This window comes from Pseudonaja textilis, chromosome 1, assembly GCF_049901715.1.
Source record: "Pseudonaja textilis isolate UNSWEBS1 chromosome 1, rPseTex1.2, whole genome shotgun sequence".
In the NCBI taxonomy this organism is placed as follows: Eukaryota; Metazoa; Chordata; class Lepidosauria; order Squamata; family Elapidae; genus Pseudonaja; species Pseudonaja textilis.
Window position 1 is genome coordinate 122,483,046 of NC_141990.1, and position 23,712 is coordinate 122,506,757.

The 23,712-nt window shown below is 40.4% G+C and overlaps 1 protein-coding gene across 5 annotated transcripts in view; it reads left to right on the forward strand.

Annotated features, from left to right (window-relative positions):
• DST (dystonin) overlaps positions 1-23,712 on the forward strand; it is a 333,471-nt gene that overhangs the window by 1,526 nt on the left and 308,233 nt on the right. The gene's annotated exons all lie outside the window — the stretch shown is intronic.

The window sequence follows — 23,712 nt, forward strand, 5'->3', positions numbered from 1 at the left end:
CACAGCCATTCAAGGTTATTTGGTGCTTCTGACATTTAATACTTTTTTCCAAGGAACATGGTTTTTTTTTTTCCATCTTGCTTTTTATACATTCACAAATTGTTTCAAAGCAGTTTGTTGGGAATTCTATCCTAGAGGGAGATCTTTATGGAACTTGGCCTTTCTTTCAGGTTAGCTTTCAAGGACAATTGCTTCTCTATTAAAGTAGTAGTAAAATCCCACTGGAAAATCAAAACTAATCAAGTTTTTTAAAAAATTTATTAATTGATTGATCTACATCTATGAACCTAAGCTTCAAACATAAAATTGGAGCTTGAGCTTTTATTAACAGTCCCAATTCAGATATCAATAGCCAGCTAAACTAGAAAATATTGCTATTACCATGCCTTTATGAAGCTTATGTATGGCTAAAAGTTTGCTCTTATATAAATAAATCCCCTTTGTGGTATAGTCTTAATTAGATTTACTCAAAAATGAGATCTTCCCATTTCTATGGGATTTACTGGGATTCACAAAACTGGAAGGGTGTGTGATAAATCATGTGGCAAATCCACATGATTGTTTCCTTATGGAGTTGCAGAATCCCTTTGGGTTGAGAATCCCCCAGTTAATACATGGAGAACACATTCCTTTCATGTTTGTAACAAAAAACTATGTAAAAAATGAGCAATCCTGTTTTGTGGTTTGGTGGTACCCAACAAAATGGGGCTAAAATCTGGTAGCAAACTGCTAAGTAACAGCAGTGCAGTTTCCCATGCCCTGTTCATTGTAGTCCTTAACTATTGAAAATATTGTTTAAATGAAGTATATTTCAAGTGTGTTTTTCCCCCTCGCCTGGTTACAAAAAAGAGGTTACTTGCCTCTTTCTGAAAGTAAGCAAGCCCCTTTGGAGGGAAGTAATTGGAGCCGTACCTAAGCGATGTCAAATTCCTTTTTGATTGTCAGCCTAAAGGAAAATTAAATACAGAAAAAGTGACATTTATATTGGCAACTGAACATGATAACACAGCTGTTTTTAGGTGATGGAATTTGTGGTATTATTAACTCTATCTACCCCTTCTTGCTTTTCCTTGTTCCTTAGGAAAAATATACAACTGCATAGGTTTCAAGTGTGTGATATAGCTAAAAAATTGACAGAGTGGCAGTTGGTGATGTTACTCACTCAGAACAGCATCTACTTCCAAGTAGAACTTACTGGGATTTACAATCTAAGTAGGGATTTGTTTTAAGTAGGGATGGATTTAATCAATTCAAGATCTAGGACAACTGAAACTACAAATTATTGAGTTATCTTGATATCTAGGAAGGTTTCTTCCTGAAACCTGCAAGTAGATCTTCAAACTTGCTGTGCTAGCATGACTCTTATAAAAAGAAACTGACGATTGAGCTCTGAGACCATAATGTATCAAACAAATTCCACTGGATTATGAGCAATCAAGCCTTAGAAATTCTGTATTATCTAATTGTCACAAAGAGTTGAATAAGGAAAGAAACGCAGATGAGGTGAGATGGAATATGGTGAGGAGGTGGGTCTCAGGAAGGGAGGGGGCACATTCTAGAAGAGTAAGAGGCAACTTAATCCAGAGATTATGTTTGAGAGAAAGAAGATGAAGACAATTCCTCCCTAATAACTGACAGAATATATTGTAGATGCATATAGTAAGAGTTTTCAGCCTGGCAAGATTTTGTCTATAGATGTGAAACAGTAAAGAACAATTCGGACGAATTGTCATTTTTAGTTTTGGCCTGACATGAGGACAGCTTCTCATTCTGCAGCTGCCCAGTCAGCTTTAAAAATATTCTGGAGAATAACATGCTAGAATACAGTTTTCGATAATGCTGATTTGAGGAGGTGGGAGAGAGCCATGATCTTTCAGACATTTTACCTTAGAATAAACATCAGTGTACTTTATGTCATGAATTAATCAAGATTAAATTGAGCTGTCTATATTTATTTTTATTAGAATAGGACCTGCCTATCACTTGCTGAGAAGAAATGCAAGATTATGTCCCTCCTATGATTTTCATGTCAAGGGGCAGATAAACTGATGTTGAACCTTAATTCCCACCGAGGATGGGACATTTAAGGGAATGCCATTCTAGGAACTAAGAACATTTTGAGAAATTACCATTGTTCCTCTCTTACCTCTTCATTGGTCTCCTTACAATATACCAGCGTAATACATTTTGTTAAACCATAAGCTTACTATTAACCTTTCACTTGTTTTTACTGAAGGTTCATCTGGTTCAATGGTTTCTTTGGCTCCAATTTTATCAGTTTCTGATTTAGCTTGTTTGCTAGTGACACATTTGTGCTCCCATGTAAAAGAATTGTGGTGTGAATATAGTTTCAGGAGATGACAGCAATTATTAATGCTAGACTGAAGAAAATGACTTTTAAAAAATGTGTGTCATGGCCTTCGCATCAGCAGCTGCTGAATACTTAGTGCTGGAGCTGACCTATGTATTTAGTTTTATCTTGTAGATAAGATACTTATACATGAGTGGTGCTAAAAATAGATCACTCAGAGAAACTAATACCAAAAAAATCCTAATCAGTGATTTGGCAACTGAAATCTCAAATGGTCAACAGTATTATCTCATATATATCCCTCTCTTCATTTCACAGGTAGTAATTCTCTACTACATATAAAAAATAATAAAAGTCATCTTCAGTCTGAGACCCATTATTACAGTTAACCTACTTTCTGCTTTAGTGGACATTGCAAAATTTTACTTTGACTTATGTAGTTCAATATTTGATGTGTGGGAAGAAAAGGCAGCAAAGAGAACAAGCCTCAGCTATTCAAAGAACCACCCTCCAGTTCTTGAACAACTCATTCACAGTTAAAATTCTTTTCTTTCACTTATATGTATTAAAGTAATTGAAGTTAGGAGTTCTTTTATAACTTAAATAAGAAATTATTGTTATATAATTATTAAATTATTAATAATTAAAAATAAATAGTTAAATTATTATTATTACCTCCTTTCCACAAAATCTAGATGATGTTGACCGTGGAGCCACCAACATAAAGTTCATATTTTTTAATGTCAGTTGTTATTATCCAGGATTTTTTCCTTGATGAAAGAATTAACCTGAGAAATTTCGTTGGAATTTTTTTCCTAAGCTCTGTCTACTGGAATACTTGTGATGCAACATCCTAGGGCTGGAAGGGGGAGGAGGTATGACTATAGTCTATAGTCTATATCACTGACCAGACATTCTGTCTCATAGACTGCAGATTCAGGGTGGCTGGGATAATTTAGAAAAGTTGTTTATGTACAAACCATTTCAGTGCACAAGACTCTTGACTTTCTTAGATAGCCGAAGTGATTCTTTTTTTGTCCTGGCAGTAGACTATGGTGGATTTATTGTCTTGGGAAGTTTTGATTTCCTTAAAAGATTGACTCTGAATGGAAGGTCCACCATTAAGGCAATGGACCCATCCCAGTGGGTATCTAGATCCATTGCTATAATAGGTCATATACTAGATCTGATATTTTTTTTGTCTCATGCCAATGACCTGAAAGTGAAGGGACTTTACTTTTTTGTAATGGACAGATCACTCTCTGGTCAGTTTTAGACTGGCAGCTGGTATAAACCTGAGCTTGTGTGGAGACCAGTTGAAATACCCCAACCCATGTGTCTGGTGGATCTGGATGCTGTACTGATTATGTTCAATGAATTTCTCACCCCATCTGTCAATGTTACTGTTAAACTTCTACTGAGTTTTGGAATGCTGATATGGGTCAAGCAGTTAACAATATATGGCATCTTGTCCAATTAAATATTAAAGAAGGAGGGCAACAATGGTTCACTATAGGTTTGGATTTTATACTTTTTAATATATGTATTAACTTTTTAGCTCTGTTGTACACGGCCCACAGTCACTTGCCTGTGACATGGGCAGCTATATAAATTGGTTTAATAAATAAACAATCTTCATCATTCTTTGCAGAGAAAGTTAATTGGATTTGCATTAATTTGGATTCCATAGGAAGGCAATAATAGGGAGAGAATGTTAGCAATCACTTGCTGGGTTCATATGAAATATTTTCAGTTTCTAGATCTCTAGGAAGTAAACAGGATGTATGGAGTCCCACCACATATGATTGCTCAATCCTTGATCTTCCTGGATAATTCAGTTAGCCATCTGGGGGATGAAAGACTTTCTGAATATGGATGTGTCCCTGTATGCTTAAAGGTGGAAGTTCTAAAACCATTGTTGGGAAAAAAAACCCTTTTCTACACTTGGAAAAAAAATCTTAATTATAGGCCAACGTCAAATATTTGGGAAAGGCGGTTGACAGAATTGTGGTCTGGTGGCTTTACGGGCAGCTGGCTGAAAGTGAAAGTGTGGGGTTGGGACCTATTTTAGTAGGGAACTTTGTCCCGGATATAGTATTGAAACAACTTTGTTTGCCTTATAAACATTCTACAGCAGAAAGTGTGTAGGAAGAACACAGTCCTGATAGTCTTCTTGGTGACTTTCAGTATTATGGAATGCTGGCCTGTTTGTACCCCTGGAAAATATGATCATTCTGCAATAGTTCTGATTATTGCTGTTGAGACTTGACCAAAAACTGGTACAGGGTAATTACTGTTTGACACTTAGGTTGTTGACCAATCATGTTCTACAGCATTCTGTATTTATTTATGTGGACAATTTATACAACTGTTCCTCTCACATATGTGACTCTTGAGCTGTTCATGAAATTAAAAAAACCCTCAAAATACAAGACAAACAAAACCATAAAGCAAAAACCAAACCAACCAACCATATTAAAACGCATGCAAAATAATAAAAACTATTAAAGCCCTACACACAACCTGCAAGAGTGCTGTTAACAATTATATAGCTATTTTTCAGGCTTCACGCCACCATTACTGGACCCAGTACAGGTAAGAGGGCAAAGTCAAGTCTTCAGGACTTTCCTAAAGTTTAGAAGGGTAGATGACAATCTTAAGTTTCAGGGAAATGATGTTCCAAAGGGCCTGTTCCACTGCAGAAAAGGCTGCCTGCCTGGGGCCCTGTCAGGTAACATTCCTTAAAAGATGCTTCTCCGGCCAATCTGAAGGGATGAAACTGGGAAGAGATGTTCCTTCAAATGTCCAGTCTTGTCTCCTCTGCTGTTTAACATCCACCAGAAACCAACGGAGGAGATAATTGAGATATTTGGAATGAGATGCCATCAATATGCTTATAAAGCAAATCCACACTGGTTAGTACTACCTTCTAACTGCAAGGAAGCAATCTTTAATGTCGTCTAATCTTGATAATGGGATAGTTGAGGTAGAACTAGCAAAATAACCCCAGATAAAGCAACGATACTGTTGCTGAAGAAAAAACACTAGATTCTGGTTTGATTGTATTAATTTTTTTATATTTTGTATTTTTTACTGTTGAATGTTGCTTTGTGCATTTATTGGATAAATAGGGAATATATTGATTATTAAATAAATAGCAAGATCTGTAGATTTGATGATACAAGACTCATATATCCATGTTCAGCATCTCTGAGAGACATTTTCTAAATGATGGGGGAGAACCTGAGCACCATTTGATGTTTCTGATGTCCATATATTATACTGGTCAATTTTGATATGTAGGAAACAAAAGATTGTACAGATTGGTTGATAAGAATAAGAAAACAAAACATGACTGGAGAACAAGCTAAATTATCCCGCTGCAGCAGCTGTCAACTCTGACACAATTCATAGATTCCTCACAAATTGGGGCTCTGTGTTTATCTCTTCACTGCAGTCTTTCCTTTTGTGAATGTCTGGACAAGGTTAGCAATCAGGAAACAGCTGGGTCCTTTTTTAAGATGATATTAAATTGTTAAGATACATGTTTGAGGGAGCTCAAGATGTATGGTAAGCTGTTTGCTTATTAATTCAATTAACATGTACTCATGTAATAAAGAAGGTTCTTGTACATATAACTATTTCCAAGTGCTTTCCTGATTGCCCATTATGTTGTGATACCACCATATCTATAAAAAACAAAGCACTATGAATGGGAAAATAATGTTGAAGCATAGTTCTAGGCCATGCATTGTGGTACTTTGGCCTTGGTTGGCTAATGGGAGCTACAAGAATATGCATTAAGAGTTTCCCTGAAGATTTCTTTTAATTGTAGCATCTACTGAGAATTTTCCTTTGAATTGCCTAATAAGATAATTGCTGAAGGTTGGTAAGGGAGTGCTTGTTACAGAAGAAGTGCATTGGGAAATACTTTCAGAATTCTACTGCTTATTTTATTCCACCAGCTCATAATTTGACAAACCCCATGCCTTAATCTGTTACAAATTTGGCTTAAGAAGAATTAAAAATACCAAAGTTGTTGAATGACATCTAGGACATGTGCAAGGCACTCTCAACAGATTTATTAACGTGCTCCCTTGTGTAGGCAACTATTCTCTTGACAGTAGTCTACAGGTGGTAGTCCTTGACTTACATCTAATACAGCCTGCCCATTATGGTTGTAAGTTGTGATGGTACTAAAACAAGTCACCCATGTGATAATTTTATGACTTTTTACAGCCACAACTGTGATTGTAAAGCAAATCAACCATGGCTGTTAAGTGAATCACTCCGTTGTTAAACTCATTGTTCACTATGGAGCAAGTGAACAGTTTCCACAAGTTTTTTTTGTGGAAAACTGAAAATAAATGCTGGTTTTCTGCAACAATATCATTTGAAAAATAGCAAAAGATGAGCGCCTGAAGTGCACTAAGAGATGACTGGGGAAGGGGGAACCTGGCCGTTGGAACTTTAAAATTGGGTCATAAATACCCTCGAGAGGTCCTTTGTAACTTCAAATGGTTACTAATGACCGGTTGTAAGTCAAGGACTAGCTGTATGTAGGAAAATATTATATCTATCAATACTTTTCGTAAAATTGTATAAAATGAAATGTTCATAATAACCAGTAGAATACTGACATATTTAAATTAATAAATACCATAAATGTAGTTCCGTCGCAGAAGTTAAGCGCCTCACAGAACGACTGATGATAATCGTCGTAGCGACCGAGAGGCAGCGCCTACACATCTTGTCCGCCTACGCCCCTCAGACCGGATGTCACGAGGAGGAAAAGGATACCTTCTGGGAACTGCTCGACATCCAACTCAGGCAGATCCCACACGAAGATGACATCATCATCTCGGGCGACCTGAATGGTCATGTAGGGCGGGACAAAAACGGACACCAGTGCCACGGTGGGCACGGCACAGGCGATACGAATGAGAATGGCCAGAGGATCCTGGACTTTGCCGACTCCCATGATATGACCATCACGAATACCTGCTTCATTAGGCGAGAATCTCAACTCCTCACCTACCATAGCAGAAATGGGAGCCACCACACACAGATCGACTACATCATCGTACGACGAAGAGCCGCTAAAAAACGTGCTTAACGCCAAGGTGTACCCGTCGAATCGAGCAGTCAGCACAGGCCGCTGATGGCGAAGATCAGGATCAGCAAGCCCAAGACCAGGATTGACAAAAGGAATGCAGACCAGCCACGAATCAAGTGGTGGAACCAGAAGAAGATGGCGGGACCCCTCATCAAACCGGAGCAGTTCCTGCAGATGGTCGACGGGCCACAGGAAGCGTGGTCCATGCTGAAGAGCACTGTTCACACTGCCGGCTGCCAACAGCTTGGTTGCACCAAGCCAGGACGGAGACGCATCGAACGAGATACATGGCTCTGGACACCGGAAGTACAAGATGCCGTACACCTGAAGAAACGGCTCTACAAGGCCTTTCTTCAGGACAAGACCAGCGAGAAGCTCTGCGAATACAAGGCGGCCAAAAAGGCAGCCAAGAAAGCAGTAGCGACAGCCAGAAGCTCCCACTACGATGACATCTACGAGAAGCTGAACACGCGAGAAGGCGAGAATGAGATCTACCGCCTAGCCAAAAGCAGACACAGGAAGACCCTGGACATTGACCAGTTTCATGGGATCAACGACGAAAGGGGAAATTTGATCGTCAACCCCAGAGACGCTGCGGAGAGGTGGCGGCAATACTTCGAGAAGATCTCCACCGAGGAGTTCCACACCCACGAACCCGCGAGGTGACCCAGTTGAAGGCCCAGTCTCAGGCATTTATGCCAGCGAGGTCGCCGCGCCATCAAGGCCATGAAAACGGTAAGGCAACAGGACCAGACGACATCCCTGCCGACTTCTGGAAAAAGGCACTACCGGGCTCGGCATTGTGGCTGTGCGAGCTGTTCAACAACATCGTCTCCACGGGAAAAGTGCCACACGACTGGTACCGCAGCACCACTGTTCCGATCTGGAAGGGAAAGGGCAGCCCAGCGGACTGCTCCAACTACAGACCGGTCAGGTTACTGTCACACACTATGAAGATCTTTGAACGCGTCCTTGATAAGCGCATTCGGGACATCGTCGACATCAGCGTCAACCAGGCTGGATTCATCAAGAACTGCGGCACCACTGACGCCATCTTCGGTGTGCAGATGCTGATGGAGGCTCACAGAGAGAAGAAAATCCCGCTCCACACCGCCTTCCTAGACTTGGAAAAGGCCTTCGACCGAGTCCCGCACGATCTCATCTGGTACGCACTGCGAGATCACGGCGTGCCTGAGCTGCTCGTACAATGGGTCCAACTCCTATACAGATGTCACAAAAGCCGTGTAAAAGCGGCAGCTGGGATATCAGAGGAGTTTAATATTACCGTTGGCGTACACCAGGGCTCTGCTCTCTCACCACTGCTGTTCATTCTGGTGATGGACACAATTACACACGACCTGTACACGCCCGCCCCATGGACGCTGCTCTACGCCGATGATGTGTTCCTGGCCAACCTGTGCAAGGCTGAACTCGAGCACCGAGTCCAACAGTGGCACGACCGCCTCGAGCAGTTCGGGCTCGGCTGAACCTAAAGAAGTCCGAATACCTGACCACTGACAATGAAATGACAGGCTCCATCCACGTGAACGGGCAGGAGCTACCGCGCGCCTCCACCTTCAAGTACCTGGGAACTACTCTTGGGGAAGAAGGCCTACTACAAACTGAGGTGGCAGCCAGGATCAATGCAGCGTGGGGCAAATGGAAGTCCGTCACGGGCGTCCTCTGTGACAAGAAGATGCCGATGCGCCTGAAGGCGAAAATCTATAACTCTGTGTGCGCCCGTGGCCATATACGGCGCAGAGTGCTGGCCGACGACCAAAGAAGTCGAAAGCAGACTCCAGATAATGGAGATGCGAATGCTCCGATGGTCGGTAGGCCTCACCCTACTCGATCGCGTCAGGAGCGAAGAAGTGCGTGAGACGGTTCAACGTCGTGCCCATCCCCACGGTCATGAGGCAGTCCCGGCTCACGATGGTTCGGCCACGTGAGCCGCGCCAAGGAAGAATCCATCATCAAATCTGTAATGAAGGTGACTGTCGGAGGAGCGAGACCGCGTGGTAGACCTAAACAACGCTGGATGGACACGATCAAGGCCGATCTAGAGATCGCGAAGGCAGACCCGACACGCGTGGCAGACAGAGAGGTGTGGAAGCAGTACTCAAGGACATTAGCGGACCTCGCCCGAGCGCGAGACAAACGCTGAAGAAAAAGAAGAAGAAGAAATACCATAAATGTAATATAAGTTAAGAATTGATAATTTGATTTTGGCCCGTCATCTCAGTCTCAAACTAGGATCATACACATATATTGGATATATATTGTATCTGCGCTACCGTTAATTTTGATGATGCAAAAGACCATTTGAAAGCTGTACTCCATTAACTTCAGTTATGTGCTATAAAAACATGAGACTGAATTCCTTCAAGTTGTACTGAAATGCATTGTATTTAAGTGATTCATACCCTTGTTTTCCATTTTGTTCCTAAATCTTTCTGCAAACCGCAGGTAAAAATAAACTCTTCCTATTCCTACTTGACTATATGGGCCTATTCATATAGTTTTCTTGGCGATCCTTCTGAAGTAGATTATTGCGGAGTTCAGAGATTTCCTAGCCTAGCCTACAGTCCTGGGATTTCCTTGTGACTTCTCATTCAGCCTGACCATGTTAGGTTTTCTCAAGATCAGACAAGAGTCAGCAAAATACCGTTACCTGCTGCCACATAGGACATTAAAATTGCTCTTACCATGGTCTCACTTTAATTGCTTAGAATATTTGCACACTAAAAAGCATATCACTTCTCTGAGTGTAAGCCCTCGGGTTCACTCAAACTTTGCTCTGCGTTGTAATTTTTAATATGCTAGACGGAAGAAGTTATTAACTGCACAGAGAACAATATACTGTACTCACTTATTTTTATTTAACTTTAATTAAAATTTAATTATAAACATACAGTTATAAGTATCTGCCTATTTTTCAATTCTAGATGACTTGCACTCAAACTCAAAAATCGATAAAACCAGACATAGCTGCTTATAGTACTAACATTTAACTGGGGTTCTCTTTCCCAAAGGCATTTTGGAAAACCACAGTTATAACTACAGAATCATTGATGCTTTCTGAACTTGTTTTTTTCTTGCAGATATTTCATTATTGACTAGATATGAGTGTAAAACGAGGAGACCATGAAAAAAAAATGGTCTTCCTATACTTCCTGCCTTGGGCAGTGGTGTGATTCAAATTTTTTTACTACAGGTTCTGTGGGCATGGCTGGGTGGGCATGGCAGGGAAAGGATACCGCAAAATCCCCATTCCCTCCCCACTCCATTAACCTGCTTTCCAGCTCCATTCTCCTGTGCAGGGCAACAAAAGAAGACCCAGCCAATCAGCTGGGACTGGGGGGGCAGGGAATAGATGGGGGGTGGGGCCAGTCAGAGGGGGTATTTGCTGATTTTCCAAACTACTCAAAATTTCCGATACCGGTTCTCCAGAACTGGTCAGAACCTGCTGAATACCACCTCTGGTCTTGGGGATCTTGGAACACACTAGATCTAAAACATATAAACACTAACAATAATTTGGTCTTGATTTCACTAGGGAGCAATTTAAAAACAGCCTACCCCACATATACAGGTAGTCCTCGACTTACAACCATTTGTTATAGTTCAAAGTTATATAGCACTGAAAAAAGTGACTTATGACCACTTTTCACATTTACGATTGTTGCAGCATCCCCATGGTTACGTGCTCAAAACTCAGGCGCTTGGCAACTGGGATGTATTTATGACAGTTTTGTTGTCCTGGGGTCATGTGATCATCTTCTGTAATCTTTCCAACTGGCTTCTGACAAGCAAAGTCAATGGGGAAAACCAGATTTGCTTAATGATCACATGATCATCAATTGCAGTGATTTGCTTAACAGCTGCCTTGCTTAGCAACAGAAATTTTGGGCTCAATTATGGTCATACGTTGAGGACTACCTGTATTAGAATTCCATTTGTAAATGGTCTTGATTTCTTAATAGGCCTATATAATAGGCCTATATAAGCACAATACAATTAACAGGAGAAAATGTCATAAAACAAAATTGCTATTGATTTTCTATGGGGTCCTTGCTGCTCTCTGAGCTTGGTAGTTTTTTTGTAGACATTTCTTTACCTACTTTGGTAAGTATCATCAGTGCTAGAAGAGAGTGGGGTTCTCTGTTTTTATACTAACTAGTGGCTTGCCCTCTCTGTTGGTGGGAGTGTTCTTGATGGGGCTATTGTTTATTGTTTGTTTGTCTGAGTTGGTCATACTTTGATTGGGGTATTGTTTTATAGCTTGATCGTTGATTTTCTGTAAACTAAACCTACTCTAATTATTCTTTTGGTTTTAGAAATACTCAATATTTATTAACCCAAGATAATTTGGCTGTCATTTATCCTGTTAGCTGGTGTGCCCATTTTATAAAAAGATTTTAAATACCAGAAATGCTAGACTGCTTTGCTATTGTTCTGGAATAGAATTTATAAAATTTCTAAGACTTCACTGTTTATCTTTTGCAAACACTGTTACTGGTAGGGTTTTTTTTTCCCTCTGCTTCAACAGAGCCTGATGTTACATATAATCATTGCAATTTAAAATATTATTATAATAAAAGTTGTCTCCATAACATATAGAAGGTAATGGCAACATAATTAGGTATTTTACTTCGTTGTATTTTGTATACATATATATTTTAAAGAAAACAAAAGGTTACTTTGCAAACAGTCGTGTAGGAGATGTGGTCCAAATTGGCAATATGGTGGATGGCTATTACAACGCAAACCATGCCTTTTTTGAATGTGCATGTAGCTTCAATGCATGAACAGAAAGGGAAGGCTTCTATTGTAATACCTCGTTTATCATCTGACTGATTTTGGTATTCCCAACCTCCCCAGTAGGGAAACTGTTGCTTGTGACTGTTTTTCTAAAGAGCTAAGAAAGAGCTATAGGGATCCGATAAAACAATCTGATTTAATAATGCTGTTAGTGCTAGACTGATGATTCAAAACATTTCCATTTTCCATTATGCTTTTATCTCAGACATATGGAGTAGGATATGGTATTGAAAAAGCTGTTTTCCCTCAGTTCCAAGAAAGGTGACCTAATACCTAAGGCATTTTGTATGCAAAATGTTGCATGAGTCATTCGTTCTTTGTAAATTGTACTAGCTTTGCTGGATAAATGTCAAATAATAATAAATGTGTGTCTGTGTAGGCGCATAAACATATACTCACACTTTCAATTGATCATGGAAGGCTTCTTACATTCATTATTATTGGAGAATAAGATACAAGTTTGAAGATTTCTTAATAGTAGATTGCTTTGTTCCTGTTTTGACAACTTTTAAACAGGCATTTTAAAAATACTAGATTTATATATTTTAGATTGCTCTAGCTACATAACATTGGATATGGATTTAAATAAAAGGCATTTGTCCATTTGTGAAGGGGACAAGAATCAAGTACAGATTTCCAGCTGAAAGTAAGAACACCATCTTTCCCAAATTTTTCTGCAGTCCTCAGTAAGAAAGGTTAAAGTGCAGAACTCAGGTTTGGAGGAGAAATTTAAAAGCAACAAAATTGCTGAAAGAATAAAAAGTAATGTCAAGAAAGAAGAAAGGAGCTTGAGAAAAATGACATAATTTGAAACACTTGTATAGAACTAAGATAATCTTCTAGGATGTACCTAGAAATATTATTCAAATGTGACAAAGAAACAGAACAAATGAAAAAATTGCATGTTAAAGTGGATGCAAAACCTCAGGAAATAATAGGTATAATAATAAATTAATGACAGTTGAACAAGGGAAAGAACTATACAAAAAATAAATTATATTTATTCCAGGTTAGAATTTGAGAGAAAATTGATGTAAGATGTATTACAGAATGTATATAACTCCATTAATTATTAACAAGATAGATAAATCGTATGTTGGAAATGCTACAAAGAGGAGGAAACATTTTATCACAATGTGGCCATGTAAAAACCCTCTCAAAAGTGCTGAATCGAAAAAACCAGGAAAAAAGTTGAACTGAGACCAAAATATTTTTATTAGAAATAATTCCAGAAAACATCAATGAAAAATATCACAATTTACTATGATATGTTCTGGTAGCTGAAATAATAAATTTGGCGCAGCATTAGTGAAAAAGTGAAACTTTACCGACGATATAAGATTATTCAGACCAAAACTGAAGAATTGAAAAACTGACAGTATATATTCATAATAGAAGCTTAATTAAACCAGGCAGAAAAGTGGTCTTTATCTGTGATAGGTTATATAGCAAGCTCACATACTTGGAATATGGTTTTAGCAAAAAAATTAGGAAACAAATAAAAAATAGATAAAATGATTCGAAAAGATAAAAATAACCTCAGTGTTGTTATGTTCAAAGTACAGTACCAAGAAAGCCATCTTGAACAGGTGGTTATCCGTGGAAAGATGGCATGAGGCTGGGAGTGTAGGCCCTGCTTTATCACATGCATAATAACAAAGCCAGGAATTTTTCAATATTTGCTTGAATCCCACTTAGTCTAGTTCATGGCACCACCACTTCAGACATTGGTTTAAGGTTTTTTTTAGGGTCAAATTTATTTATTCCTGAAACTAGGTTGTTTTGAAATGTCTTGGTTAGTGTAATCTATTGCTGGATTGGCAGAACCAGTTGCATATATAATATGTCAAATGGCAGAGACAGGTGATTAATGAGAATAGTTGCTTTTGCCTCTAGAAGGGGCTCCCAAATTGATGGTCATGAGAAGATTTAAAGAGGGTTGCAATTTGGGGGTATTGCATATGCAAATCTTAAGTCAAACAAAAAGCCTTGATTGAGGTGTGCATGTGTATTTCAACAGTAAAAAGTACTACAAATTAAAAAAAATAAGATAAAAAGAAACTGAAGATGCAGAAAAGGAAAAAATAGAAAAGAAAGAAAAGTAATATATATAGTAAGGAAAAGGAAAAGAAATACATAAAGAAGCATCTTCCCACCTTCATCATAATTATAAAAAGGCAGGAGGGCAAGCCTTAACTCTTTATGTTCAAAGCACTCCTTAGTGTCTGTAAGGCGTAGTGAAATCCAGGTTTTCAAGTGTACAGTTTCTCAAAGGTAAATGTAATAATTATTAATCTGAATTGAGACTTATTAGGCTGTGGGATGAGCCTTTGGGGTGATTCTGGTATGCAGTACATCTATATCTTGCTCTGCATGTGCCTTTGGGGCTTGCAATTAGGGTTGTCTGGAATATTGCTAACAAACCTTCATAGAGTGACTTATTAAAGTGTAGCGTAATTTTATTTGGGATTTGGAGGGTCATGCATATTGATTTATTGTTTTAGGGATCATAATACCACAGATGTTAGGAATTCCTGTCTAGGGATTGAGGACTAAACTGAGGAGAGTATCTCGATTTACAGCTCAATTTTTGCAGATGTTTCTTTGGCAGAATCAATAAAGTAGCACTAACTGGGGATGCTCATTTATTTGGGTAGCAGTGACAAGAAATAGGCTTCATCTACTATAAAAGTAAATGTTATCTGGAAAATACAATTATGGGCAAAAGCAAGCATGTATGTTTAATGCATGGAAAAAGCCCATCAGACATCCCCATGCGTGCAGCCTTCACTTTAATGAAGGTTTAAATAATGTTGTCAAGCAGACTGTCTTCTCTGTGTATACATGGATACTTTGGCGTCAAAATGAAAAATGCTGAAACGATTTCGGCACCCATAAATGAGCTTTTGAATATCTGTAGTAAAATAATATTATGCCTGTCATTGATGATGTATCTGGTAACAAAACTAGATTTTCATCATAGGCTACGGTGAATCACAGAATGATTATCTGCATCCTTTAAACTAGAAGGTACAAATGCTCCTTTTTGGGATGTGGTGAAGAGATCAAGAAATCAAATGACAGCAAGTAGAGTTCAAGGAGAGGATGTGGTATTCTTCCTTAAGAAGCGTACATGGCAGATGGAAAACACAGCAGATAGGATAAAACTTAGTCTAGCAGCTCATTCATTTATATTTAGACACAGAAATGAACAACAGGAGCATCAGACATAATGGGATTTGACTGCCTTTTAATTCATCGTTTTCTATGTGAATATTTAATAAAGACATTCTCACAAAGGGAATAGTTTAGAGCAGGGATCGCCAACTTTTTGGACCTCAGGGACCACCAAACTCATAATTTTAGATCCCAGGGACCACTAATTGGTTCTGTGGGCATGACCTAATTTGTGGGTGTGGCTTGGTGGTCATGTGACTGGCTGGGCATGGCTTGTATGTAAATATTATAAATATTTATATAAATATTGATTTTTTTTATAAAAAAAAGAGCAACTTTTACTCAAAATCAGGCAAAGCAGGCAGGCAGATTGAGCTGCTCACAGAATCACAGATTCATTCAAAGATGCCATTGGCTAGCTCAGTCTGTCACATAAAATTTTTTGCAAGCAAACTCATAAAATTAACTCACAACACACCATTCATGTAAATATTGAATTTTTGATAAAAAAGATCAACTTTTATCCAAAATCAGGCAAAGCAGGCAGATTGAGTTGCTCACAGCATCATTGAGTGATCTATCTATCTGCCATCGGCTAGCTCAGTCTCTCAAATCTGCTTGCCGTGAGTCTGCACTGAATTTGCTTGCAAGCAAACCTTCAGTCCTAAGGGAGGTTCGGCTGTGCTGAGCCAAAGATCTAAAGACTAGCTAGAAAGCAAGAAATCCAACCATTTCCTGCTTCTTAGCTAATCTAAATCTCCTGGCACAGCAGAACAGATGATGGTCGGAAAAAGGAAAAATAGCAATTTAGCAGGCAAGTTTACTGGGTAAGGACTGAGTGGGTGGGGATAGTTCCTGCGGGCCATGTGGGTGGTGCAGCCTTGTGTTTCTGAGCAACCTGGATTAATTGCTTTGTGGGGGTGCTCTGGGGGTGAGATTTCTCTGCGGCCTACCAAAATTTTCTCACGACCCACCAGTGGGCTGCACCCCACCGGTTGGCGACCGCTGGTTTAGAGCACAGCTTGTTATATTTTTGAATTTCTGCCTTAGGCAGGATTTCATATAAGAGGAAAGACATTTGCCTGGAAAATTGGAACATTTCTGACACAGTTATTCAGCTTGGGCTGGACAGATCAATTGGTTGATTTAATATAAGACACTCTCTTGTATAACCTAGAGCTATTCAGTAGACAATGCATGATGATTGTCACAAGGGCATTTAAAGGCAATTCTTGATATATTTATATACCATTTAAAATACATAAAATATATGAACAGATAGTATATGTACTATTTCAGCAAGTTTTCTGCAGACGTTCTCCTTTAATGTGAACTTTTGCTAAGATCAATATGTGATTATCACATTTAAAACTGTGTTTTTAATATATTCATTTGATTTGAAGACCTGTAGATTGTTGCAAGTTGCTGAATCATTCCCTTGTTTATAAAAACTGAAGTAACATAGATGGGATTTCTGCTTTGACAGGCAGCTACATCTCAGTGTGGTTGTGAGTCATTATTTCCATTCTGTCTACATGTCAATAAAGTATTGAATTTTATTTCGTGCAGCCTTGATGTTCTGGTGGAAAATGTCTACCTTTATAATTAAAAAGCAAACATACTGGCACCTGGCAATAAGGCAATACAGGTAGTTCTTGACTTACAACCTTTTGTTTTAATGATCATTTGAAGTTTTGGCAGCAGCACTGAAAAAAGGAACTCATGACTGTTTTTCATACTTATAACTTATATTCGTACATTTGACACCTGGTATGTAATTATGATGGTTCCATATGATCAGAAGTTTTGTGAACTTCTAAGAAGCAAAGTCAATGGAGAAGCCAGATTCACTTAACAACCATGTTGCTAAGTTAACCACTGTGATGATTCACTTAAGAACTGTGGCAAGAAAGATCGTCTTGCTTAGCAATGGAAATTTTAGGTTCCATTGTGGCCATAAGTTGAGGACTACGATATTAGGCTCAACTGGAAGCATTTACTATTCCACTAGGTTTCTCTTTTACTTTGAACAAATAACTGCTGTATCATATTGCAAAATACTTACCGGTATTGAGGAAAACTCCTCTCACATTTAAAATCATTTTCCATTAACCTAAGAGGGAAGATAGAGGGGAGGCACTTAGAAAACAAATGTGATGGTTCTTTTAGTTATGTCATACCTTAATATAATTTTAAATCTAGCCTTTGACAGAAAAAATGGATATGCATTAGAATCAAATGATTCGCATCCAAATGGAAAGACAACTTTTTCAGATGTAAAATTTCCCTGCAGGAAAATTCCTCAGTAATGAGTGGTTGTACAATTGTTACATTTCTTCACGTGAAATGCTTATGCCTTAACTAATTAAGGCTTGATCTAGTACAGTTTGTATTGTGCAAGAGAAAATGCCCTGCAAGAAATAATGCCATTCTTTTGTTTTTTTTTCTTTTTTGAATTAAGTTTATAACTTAATTGGTTTTGAATTTTAAAAGCAGCCTGATACTGTAGTTGAAATACTGTTTTTTTTTAAAAAAAAAAAAACAGAAGCAAACTCTATATAGGTACTTTTCCTGTATACACATAGCTGAGTTTCAACCCATCAACCTTTCCGAGTTAAAGTAATGTTTTTATGGATGACTACCCTGTTGACATACAGTTACTCTGCATACGGATAAACCAGAATTTCAATGTGACAATTCTATGGGGATTACTGTTAGTCAAAACATAGGGTAGATCAGCACTTACAGCAGGGACAGCACCCATTATGCAAAACAATTTGTTTTAACTTTACATTCTTATAGCTACTTTTCTTTGTTTAAAACTCTCATAATCCTCAGATAACATAAGAGTGCAAGCTGGAGATACTGGTAACATCTAAAAAGGACCAGTTTGGGAAAGATTTCTGTAAATCTATATAATTTCTACAGTCTCCCTGTTTTGCTTCTGGCTTTGTTGCTGTTTTTGTGGAGGTGACTGGATAATGATTCTAGAACTTCCATACAGCTAAATCGCTTTATACAGTCGTAAAAACATTGTATATGAACCAAGCTTCCATGCAGATTAAAGAATTATTTTTAATAACCTTGAGCAGATTTATTCAGAAATAGACCGCAAAGAACTTGAGTGGACTTATTCTTCGAGTGTGTCCGAGGTTCCTCACTGATTCTGTGTAACTTAACGCTGCAATGTTGTGGTACTATTTTGAATTCAGTGGTGTTTGGAGCATCCTTTGCTAAGGTCACTAGTACTCTGCTTGCTTTTCAAAGCCCTTAATCGTTTTTTGTTTTTATCATTGTAATAGTTTTCAGATTCAAATGACCCCTCCAGAATTCGACCTTGGAGATGATGGTAGAGATGCTTCCAATCTTTTCCACGTATATTCCCCACATGCTCTATCCTCAAAACATCTTAAAAGCATTCCAGAGTTTGTGAGAAGGTTTATCACAGCAGTTTTTAATAGCTGCTGCTACTAGCTATCTCAGAGTTGTTTGCTAGCACCAATTTCTCATTGCTGTTAGAGGCTAGTTCTAAAAAGATCATTGAAAGGTTTCCCTTCTCCAGTCTTGACTGGTAATCGACACAAGGGGGAGGTGCTGCTTTCTGAATCTCAGTCCAGGAAGCCTGTGTTGTCTTGAGAGATGAGTCTGTGGTCATGTGGCCAGCATGAAAATAGGAAACACAATAGTGCAGGATTATAGAGGCTAGTTCTGTAATAAAAGAGGCTGGTGTTTTGTTTTTTTACTGTGACAGTATGAATCATTTAAAGCATACTATTTTTATGAACACATTTTTCAGTATGATTGTTCTATCACTCAAGAACAAAAGGCAGCAGGATATGATTGTTTAAGGTACAATCTTGTATCTGTTTATTCAGAAATACTTGTATTTTTGATTGTGCAAGATTGCATCTTTAGCAACTCAAACATAACTTTTCTACTACAGTCTGATTATTTTCCTTACAGCACATTATAATCCTTCCTAGTTCTGAAGTGACGACGTTGACGATTATGAGTAAAAAGTAACAGCTAGTTTTAGGATCCGTTAAGTTATAGTGGTTAAAGTTCCAGTGGTCTTAATCTTTATCATTTGGATGATGGGTTGGACAAGTGAGAATATACAAATATATAAACTAAGAACCAGTTTAGTCTAGTAGTTTTAGGATGTTGGATTAGAAATCAGGAGATTATGAGTTTATTTTTGCTTTAGGCATAGGAGCCAGCTGGGTGCTTTGGGGCCAATCTCTCCCAGGCCTAGGAAAATGTTATTGACTGTTAAAGACGTTCCCAAGAAAACTGGAGGGATTTAGGCCTATAATTACTAGGAATCAGAGGTGATTTGATGGACCATAGCAGTATAGGTTACGTCTATTTTTTTCCCCGTATTACATATTAAGCACAATGCTTTGCTACTTTTTAAAAACAAACAAACATTAATTTATTTTTTAAAAGAAAGCAGCTAATTATTAATCAATAAATGTGAAGGATAAATCACTTGCTCAGAATTTATCAACATACTTGTATGTTTGTTTGTTTACTTCACATAATTTATCTGCTATATCCCAGTCAAATTCCTATTTGCTGTGCTACTTTAAGTACATAGAGGGTTTCTCAATTCACACCTGTTTTTTACATAAATAAGAAGGCTCAAACTATTTTATTCAACTTAACAATGGTCAGGCTGCCTATTTAGCTTCAGGTTTTTGAAGAGCAATCTAGTTTGATAGGTTCCTATTTTCAGTAGTGACTTTGCATGCATTTAAATTGTAAAGGCTTAGAAGAAGTTGAAAGCAGCTTGAATTCCACTTGGCAATACTCCCCATTCCACATCTCATTTGGAACAACTTAAATCTCTGCTATATAGAAACATTAATATGGAATGAGATGGCCCCAAGTTGCTATGATGGGAGGTGTGTGTGTGCGCGCGCCTGTGTGTGCAAAAGTTATGGATGCAAGTGCAGTGTTTCCAAGTGAAGCATTTTGGAACAAAGTGACTTCAGAAAAAAAAATACAAAGAGTAGATAACTTCATCAGGGATACTGATAAGTTTCAAAGGACTTTAATTTTGCCTGAATTGTGTCTACTCTTTTTAATATGTTCATTTATTTGATTCACAGTATATTTCATCTTTCTGCTGAAGCCATGAACATAATTAAAATGCAGGATAGAAAATGCAATTTAAAATATAAAATTAACACTAAGTTGTAGAGTTGCACTATTTTAAATCAGCGGTCACCAACCGGTGGGCCACAGCCCGCTGGTGGGCTGTGAGAAAATTTTGGTGGGCCGCAGAGAAATCTCACCCCCAGAGCACCCCCCCCCCAAAAGCAATCCAGGGTGCGCAGAAACACAAGGCTGCTCAGCCCACATGGCCCGCAGGAACCCTTCCCGCCCCCTCAGTTCTTACCCGGCAAACTTGTCTGCTAAGTTGCTATTTTTCCTTTTATCGAACATCATCTGTTCTGCTGTGCTGGGAGATTTAGATTGGCTAGGAAGCAGGAAATGGTTGTATTTCTTGCTTTCTAGCTAAGAAACAGCCGAACCTCCCTTAGGACTGAAGGTTTGCTTGCAAGCAAATTCAGTGCAGACTCATGGCAAGCAAATTTGAGAGACTGAGCTAGCCGATGGCAGATAGATAGATCACTGAATGATTCTGTGAGCAACTTAATCTGCCTGCTTTGCCTGATTTTGGATAAAAGTTGCTTTATTAATCAAAAATTCAATATTTACATACACATGGTGTGTTGTGAGTTAATTTTGTGAGTTTGCTTGCAAGCAAATTTTGTGTGACAGACTGAGCTAGCCAATGGCAGATAGATCAGATTTCTGAATGAATCTGTGATTCTGAGCAACTCAATCTGCCTGCCTGCTTTGCCTGATTTTGGGTAAAAGTTGCTCTTTTTTATAAAAAATTCAATATTTATATAAATATTTGTAATATTTACATACAAGCCATCCCAGCCAGTCACATGACCACTAAGCCACACCCACAAATTAGGCCATGCCCACAGAACCAGTTAGTGGTTCCTGGGATCTAAAATTATGAGTTTGTAGTCCCTGAGGTCCAAAAGGTTGGCTACTTGACTACTTGATATAATAGATGTAGCCTAGATGGGGCGTTGGTTCTTACCTGATACGCTTCTTTTCATGGAGCTGTCGAGAGCGTCCAGGTTGGGAGGAGCTCCAGTCTCGGCTCTCACAGGCTGAGCTTGAAATTGAGGAACGCCCCTCACCATCACGTGGTCCTCGGGCGCTCCCCAGGTTTTTGCGCAGACGAGAAGGAAGGTCCTGTTCTCATCACACTCAGGAAAAAAAAAATATTAGATTGCTCGGTTGAACAGCCAGGTTTCCCACCAGACGGCCTACGGGTGGGGCTGGACGCTCTCGACAGCTCCATGAAAAGAAGCGTATCAGGTAAGAACCAACGCCCCTTTTCCATAGAGCTGTCTCGAGCGTCCAGGTTGGGACATACCAAAGCTTGGCTAGTCCTGCGGGTGGGGCCCCGTCTGGTATAGAATCTCTCCTGGAACCCTGATGACCCGCTGGAAGGCATGCCCAACAGGAGAAACCCCTGGAGATTGGAATGTCTCAACAAGGGGCCTAAAGAGGAGGTGGAGCTGTCCAGAAGGCAGTCCCGCCAAAGAGGCCAACAGATGTGCACTGGAACCGTGATTCAAGAGACTGGGAAGATCGACCCGTGTTGGGAATCCCCCTGGGAGAACTCTGGGACAGAGAGGAGGAGGGGAGGCGCAGAGGAGCCCTAAAACTAGAGACTGGGGGAACACGGCAATGGGCTACCTCCATGACCCGGGAGAGAAGGAGGGGCCCCTCTGCTAGGATCAGGAAGGCCCCGGGGAACCAATTGCCTGGACGTAGCGAGTTCCCGGAACAGCGGCCTGTCCTGGGGGGAGCCAGGTTCGGTTCCGCCCAACGGCGAGGCGGACGACTTTGCTCAAGGACCCAGCTGGCCGAGGGCCGCCTTGACTGGGGATAAAAGTAGTAGTGAAGGCTAGAGATCTGTGTGAGGACCGGGAGCGCAAGGAGGGACCCCAGCTAGCATTGGATGGGGGTAGATGTGTTGCCGACCAGTTGCCCAGGGCAGGGTGAGGAGGACAAGAGTGCTCCTGGGGTAGGAGCCTGTTGCAAGCAGGGGTTAAAGGTCGGAGTAGAGATTGGCCTTCTCGCACTCCTTCCTCTCTCTTTTTTTTTTTTAAAAGCAAGCGCCTGGGGACGACTGCATTATCGGGAGCAGACGGCGAACCTCTCCCGGATCCCGGGAGGGCTTCCTGGAAGAGTTACCTCCGGACCCATCCGGCTCCGCTCGGTAGGGAGATCTGTAGGGAGAGGATCGGTAGTATCTGGAAAAGGAGGAGGAATGGGAAGAACCCTGGCGAGGAGAGGGAGAGGAACCTCTGAAGTCAGACCTCCTAGAGAGGGAAGGGAGGTACTTGCGCTTGTTCCGGGTCTCGGCCAGGAATGGGTCGAGAACCGGTCCAAATAGCTTTCCCCAGAGATGGGGGCTGATGCTAGCTTAGCCTTGTTTTTAACGTCCGCTTGCCAGTGGCGGAGCCAGAGTAGACGGCGGGCGGTGACCTGGGACGAAATGGCCCTGGTGGAGAACTTTGCCGCCTGGAAGGTGGCGTCTGCAAAACTCGGCCGCGGCCAGGATCTTGGCAATGTCCTGGTGCGCCCTGAGATTGGCTGCGGGAACATGCTGCTTGAGCTGCTGGAGCCACTTGATGGAAGACCTGGTGAAAAAGACGCGGCAGTGGAACCCTGACTGCCCAGGCGTCAGAGAGGTGAGCGCGGCACAGGGCCAGTTCAGCTCACTTGTCCTCGGGCTGGAGAGCATCGAGTGAGTCGCTGGGAGTAGAGAGCGGGAAGCCAGGCCTACCACGGGCTGCGTCCACGGGAGGGATCGAGCAAGGTGGAGAACTGCGGTTCCAGGTTAAAAACCGCTTGTCCTGGGCGTTGGGGGAGGGGGCCCGAGGAGGCCAGCTGCCTAGAGACCATGTCTGAGAATATGGGCGGGACAGGGATCACCTCAGTTTCCACCACGGGCTGAGAGAAGAGAGAGTCGGGAGGAACCCCTGCCGCCGCTGGGTTGGGTGGGGAGGGGGTTCAGGCCCGAGGTAGTCCTGGCTTTGAACAGGAGGGACCTAAATAGGTGCGGTTTAAAGAGCCCTAAAAACGCGGGCTGGCCTGGAGAGAGGCCCTCGTCCTCCGACATGTCCCCCTCTAGGGGCCTGTTCCCAAAAAGAGTTCGCTGCCTATGAGGGACCCCATGTCA